The 6,360-nt window shown below is 46.9% G+C and overlaps 1 long non-coding RNA gene across 1 annotated transcript; it reads left to right on the forward strand.

The window, feature by feature from the left end:
* Positions 1-3,931: 3,931 nt before the first annotated feature.
* Positions 3,932-4,538, forward strand: LOC148028234 (uncharacterized). Its single transcript, XR_015692571.1, has 3 exons — positions 3,932-4,141; positions 4,238-4,339; positions 4,432-4,538. It is a non-coding gene; the product is annotated as an uncharacterized LOC148028234 (long non-coding RNA).
* Positions 4,539-6,360: the final 1,822 nt, after the last annotated feature.

Genomic DNA, 6,360 nt, shown 5'->3' on the forward strand with positions numbered 1-6,360 from the left:
GACTTGCAAGGGCAGACCATCCCTCAAAAAGTCCTCAGACACTTTCCGCTCATCCCCCGCATAAACCACATGTTTCGCACGTCTGCCATGGCAAGCTTGACAACGTGGCATGTGCAGAATAGGTCTACGGATGGAGTGCAACGAATATCAGCAGATTCGCGCGCATGGAGCCACATTGACTCTACCTTCCCAGGCTTTGCGCGAGAGCCAAGGAATCTTCGGCTCGGTCTCGCCATGGATGGTGTGAACCCATTCGGTCTGCGCTCGACTTCTTACAGTGTGTGGCCTATAGTGCTTGTCAACTACAACATTCCTCCATGGCTTTCTACGAAGAAAGGACATCTCATCCTTAGCTTGCTCGTCCCGGGCCGCTACAAAGTAAAAAATATGGACGTGTATCTTCGTCCATTAGTCGATGAGCTTAAGATTTTGTGGGAGGAGGGGGTCACGGTGCAAGATATGAGCAGGCGCGATGGTCGGCGGTCAGCCAACATTCGAGCCATTCTCATGTGGACGATGCATGACTTTCCGGGATTGGGAGAGTGCTCAGGTGAGCAGACATTTGTTCACGCCGGTAATATCTATATTTTATTTCATTCAATCAAGTATTCACTAGGTCGTGGATCGCCTTGCAGGTCTCGTTACCTCAGGTTATCATGCATGTCCATTGTGTGGGCCACAGTTAGACTCCCGAAGGTCACGAACCATGAAGAAGATGGTATATCAAGGACACGCCACTTTCTTGCCGGAGGATCATGAACTCAGGGAAGGTTTTCTTGGACGACCTCCAGCACGTATGAACGCTGCAAGCTGGTACGAGCTGAAAATGGTAAACCCGGAATCACATCCAAATGGAATGCGACGGTTCTCAGTTTTCTACGAGTTGCCATATTGGACCCACTTACAGGTCAACCACTTGTTGGATCCCATGCATATTTTCAAAAATGTGGGCAGCTTGCTATGGGACCACATCACAGGAAAGAGAGACACTATAGGGTCACGAATGGATTTAAAGGAGGTAGGTAAGATGGAGGCGCTTTGGCCGCAGTCGAGTGCTGAAGGGGGAGTGCAGCTTCCTCGCGCTCCCTGGGTTTTGTCTACCAAAGAAGAGCGCATTGTGAAGCAAGTAATCAAGTCTATCCGCACTCCGACGGGTATGATGCGTTCTCTCAGGTCCGCATTTTCTAAAGATGACCAAATGTCTGGGCTAAAATCCCATGATTGGCATAAGATATGTCAGGTTTGTGAACAGAATGGATTTTAATAAGCGTGGACATTTTGACATTTGAAAAGTGACCATTATTCTTAATGCTTTCTCATTTGTGGCAGTTTGTCCTACCGATCGCGATCGCGGGATGCCTAACTCCAGAAATTCGTGGGGCCATTTACAAGCTGTCGACTTTGGTGCAATGGATCTCACAGAAAGAGATTAAGACGTCCTCTATTGAATCCGCAAGGCGGGGAGCAGTTGAGACGGTCTGTCTCTTTGAGAAATACCTGCCCACTAGCATGCTCACGATACAAGTTCACCTTCTTGTGCATCTTGTGGACGAAGTGGAGATTGCCGGACCTGTCCATACGCGATGGATGTTCTTTCTGGAGCGCTTCATGAAAACCCTGAAAGGCTTTGTGCGACAACGAGCTCGTCCGGAAGGTAGCATGGCGGAGGGTTGGTTGGTGTCAGAGGCATTAGTGCATATCTCACAATGGCTACCAACGGTGGAACCAGACAATGAAATGCTATGGACGCTCAAGGACGATGACAGGCTGACTGGAGATGTGGTGGTTGGAAATGGGGTAGAAAAAAGAATGGATGCCTCAATGGAAGAGAAAGTGAATCGCTTTTGTATGTTGCACCATGCCTCCATGGAGACGTGGCTCGCCAAGTACCAGATTGCAAGGCAAGATCGAGAGGAAGCGCGAGCTGAATTCCGACGCAGTACGCGTCACCGACCGATTCGATATCCCGAAGGCATGGAGGAGATGCCGCGGTTTATGTCAACACGATGGTTGCATGGAGCCTTGATCGCAGCATCCAGCGAAGGGGCAGAGGTCTCAATGGAGGAGTGGGAGTTCTCGAGGGGATGTAGTCCAAAGGTAATGAGGGGTTTAGAATGTGTCGTATCTGAATTTGTTTGCTACATCTAATTTGAGTGTTTCAATGTGCAGTACAAAATATATAGTGCAGCGTGGTCGCGCGGACGGCATTTTCGGGTGGAGCGTATTGACAAAATGCGCTCCACAATGGACTGTGGTGTCATGGCAAGGTTTGAGCAAGAGAGCCGGCGACGAGCAACGGATCCGAACACGGTTGTGGATGAGATGGAGTATTTTGGGAATTTGCAAAGTATTATTACGGTGGATTACCGTAGCTTCTCCATGATAATATTCGATGTGCAGTGATTCAAAGTGGTACTTGGAGGAGCTGGCGCAACGGTTCGACGAGGTCCATCTGGATTTCTCGAAATAGATTCCGAAAAAAAATGGATGGATTTGCGCGACACCTTTGTGTTGCCGGCACATTGTGAACAGGTAATCTTCTAGTCATTTGCTTGCTAATTGTAATACGACATGCTTTATGTCACAATGGTTTGAAGACGGTTTGTAAGTGTTTGTGAACAGGTAATCTTCTATCCAAATCCCCGACAACCTCGATGGTGGTATGTTATACCTTCAACTCCTAGAGGTGCGAGAGTATACGATCAAAGCGATGTTCCAGGCATAGATGAAGAATATATGCAAATAGAGGGATCGAAATTACAAGGGGTGGAGGCCACCGCAAGCTTGGAGCCCGCATCGGCTAACAATGATGGAAATACAGAAGTCGTAGAATTTTTTGAGAACGAGGCAGACTCGTTCTTTTGTGGTGACATGTCTATCGACCTTCCAGTGTATGCAGAGTTATGTCAGGAGATTAACATGGGACCATAGAATACTTCATTCTTGGAGAATTGTATTACTCAATTCGTTGTTTAGATCTTCCATAAAGGTAGATAAGATATGCATTTTAAGATGGATTTTTCAAAAATGATTTATATTAATGCACTTTGTATAGTTTCAATTGATTATTCTAACATTATTTTTTATCTCTGCAGGTATCTTTATTTTCAGGATGAGTCGAGGGATGAGCGATGAGGAGTTTCAGGAGATGATGGCACGTATGTCTCCAGATCAGCTCGCGAGATTCAGAGAGATAGCAGATCAGGAGCTGTCTCGTTCTTCGTCAGGGCGCTCTGCTAGATCAGCTTCAGTGCGATCAGATGCTTCAGCTTCGAGCAGACGATCTCGACGCTCGCGACTTGGGCCAGAGGGAGGGACTGCGACTGCAGGAGGATCAGGGGGGTGCTGCTGTGGAGACACGGACGCGGTGTCTCCGTCTCGTCGTTCAGCTAGAGCTCGGTCACCTCCAGGATTTGTCACACCTGTGGGGACGTCCACTCCAGTTACTCCGGCTTTTGCGCAGCCGTCGGCAGATGTCACGCCTTTTGGTGGCACTCCTTTTGGTGGCACCCCCTCTGGTGGCACTCCTTTTGGTGGCACCCCCTCTGGTGGCACCCCTTTCAGTGGCACTCCGGGAGAGGGTACCCCCGTCGGTACACCGGATGTTCAGGGGTCTCCTGGATATGCCCAGGAGCGTGGACGGAGATGGGAGAGGGCCCATACGAGGCACACTCCTAGGGATTATGGATACCTAGTGGATGGCAGGTCAGGAGCTATCATCATGAATGATGAGGGGAGGAGGGTGATAGCTCGCATGAGGGAGTTGTGCCAACAAGTTTTTCGGCACAACGTCCTGGATCATTGGAGGAACATACCGGAGGGGAGCAAGGAGTACATAGTAGCATCCTTGCATGAGGAGTTCCCGGTGCCAGCCGCAGTGGATAGATTCTCTACGGGCTGGATGATGGATTGCATGCGTGCATACATGTCACATAGACGATCCGACGCACGCAAGGCAATCAAGAGTGGGGCTCCAAAGCCCGAGTGGTTAGATGCAGAGGACTGGCGCCGACTGAGGGAGGAGGCTACAAATTCGCCAGGACGTTGGAGTCAGCAGCGGGAGGCGGCGAGGGCACGAATCGAGGCCGGATCGGTACATCATCTTGGGAGTGGCGGCCACAGGACATATTTGGAGGACTTTGTAAGTTTCTCTTTTGTTTTGCTTATTTGTTTTTTTGAGATATTATTTGTACTGACAATCATATTTCTAACAGTTAGCATTTTGTTTTCTTTGCAGCACTCCATTACAAATCGTGATCCGCAAGGCCTTGAGACTCAATATGCAGAGAGGCACGGTCTCAGATCATTGATCGACCGATTGTACAGACGCGGCGGCCCAGTAAGTCTCTCATCTTTCATATCCGTAGTTACCATGAGATATTTGAATGCATTATTGTATGGTGGATTGATATGTTGTTTCTTTTTCTGCAGAATCCGTTTGATGCTCCTTTGCAGAGGGACGAGCTTTCGGGGGACGATGATTTGTAGCTCGCCCTCGGATCCTTAGCGCTCACATACCTTTAGTTTTTAGTCGCCCGATCTATGTAAACATTTTCTATGTATTAGTGATATTGTTTTATGATTGTACCAATCGCATTTTATGCGATATCATGTATTTATTTCATCTATCAGTTTTATGATTTCAGTATAGATTCTTTTTGTTTGCAAACGCTTTGTATGCAGCAGTGCAGAAACTATTTTGTATGGCTCTCATACAGCACACAGTGCTATATGTGGCAGGGCAGCTTGCTGCCCTGCCACAAAATTTTTTTTTCCTCTGTTACCGTCGCTATTTGCGTCGCAAATTTACTGCAGACGTCGCTATTGTCGTCGCTATCAGCGTCGCAAATTCTCTGCAACCGTCGCTATATGCGTCGCTATTTGCGTCGCTATATGCGTCGCATTTGCGACGCATATAGCGACGCAAATAGCGACGCATATAGCGACGCAAATAGCGACGATTCCATGGCGTCGTCAATAACGACGCTTTTTCCGACGACGGGGGCAAATTTTGTTGTTTGTATTTTCGTCGCTTTAAACGTCGCTATAAGGTCTATATCTTGTAGTGTGTGCAATATCATCACCAGTCTCCACAAATCCTGGTTTTTCCATTTTCCTTGCATCCTCCATCCATTCTGCATGACCTGTCATGTGGTTTGATGCACCTGAGTCAACATACCATACATCATTACTTTCTTCTGCACTTGTCACAGAATTGTTCATGTACTGCACCATGAACAAATGCTCATTTTTGTCATCACCCTGTCTGCTAGAAGATGCATAATTCCCTTGTTGCAGTTTTCCATTCATGATGTCATTCTGCTTTTTATAGCAATCTTTAGCCATATGACCCATTTTACCACAGTAGTAGCATTCAACATTACTGTTTGCATTTTGACCTCTTTGCCATCCACCACGACCTCTTTGGCTCCCCCTGCCTCTAGAGTTACCACGTCCTCCTCCATAGGACTAGTTTTCTTGAGTTTGCTGCATATTCTGATTTCTACCACGGCCTCCAAATCGGCCTCCTCTACCTCTTCCTCTACCTCTTCCAGCATTTGAGTAGAAGACAGCTTCTTTTGAAGTTCCTCCTGAAGAAGATGCACCACCATTTCTTTGCTCCTAAGAAATTAGAAGAGCAATCAGCTCCTCAAAATCAAGAAATCTTTCACGAACTGAAATGGATGTCCGAAACTGTGCATAATCCTTTCCTGGACCATTCAAGGTTACAGAAACTAAATCATCATCTTCCACTGGCGACCCGATGGAAGCAAGTGCATCTGCAATCTTCTTCACCTTCATGTGGTAGTCATTGATGCTCATATTTTCTCTTTGCACATTATGCAACTCTTGCTTGAGCTGCATTTTCCTGGCTTGCGTATTTGTGCTATACATTTTTGACAAAGTATCCCATGCCTCCTTTGGCGTACTTGCATCCTGAATATGCACAATCATAGAGTCTGAAATGCTGATAGACAGCCAGTACATAACTTTCCTGGCTCTCTCATGCCATGTTTTAAATGCCTGCATTTGCTGTTGATTGGGAACATCAGGAAGAACTGGTTCTTCTTCATTTCCTGCAACAAATTCCCAATATCCTTTTCCCATAAGGAAATTCGTCATTCTAAACTTCTATGCTTGGAAGTTGTTCTTGTCAAGCTTTTCAGTGACAATCTGTGAAAGAGAATCAGATGCCATTACAGAAGACTGCAAAAAATTCTGTCACTGCAAAAACCACAGCTTCACCCTCACAAGGGAAAATCTACAAAACTGGCGAAAGTGGTATTTGACCACACAGTCACTTCCTAGTGACGATTTTGCATCAATAGGCATCAGGGATGATTCTGTAACTCCCAATGT

This window comes from Lygodium microphyllum, chromosome 12 (genome assembly GCF_053477565.2).
Source record: "Lygodium microphyllum isolate KBCC chromosome 12, Lygodium_microphyllum_v1.1.10, whole genome shotgun sequence".
Taxonomy (NCBI): domain Eukaryota; kingdom Viridiplantae; phylum Streptophyta; class Polypodiopsida; order Schizaeales; family Lygodiaceae; genus Lygodium; species Lygodium microphyllum.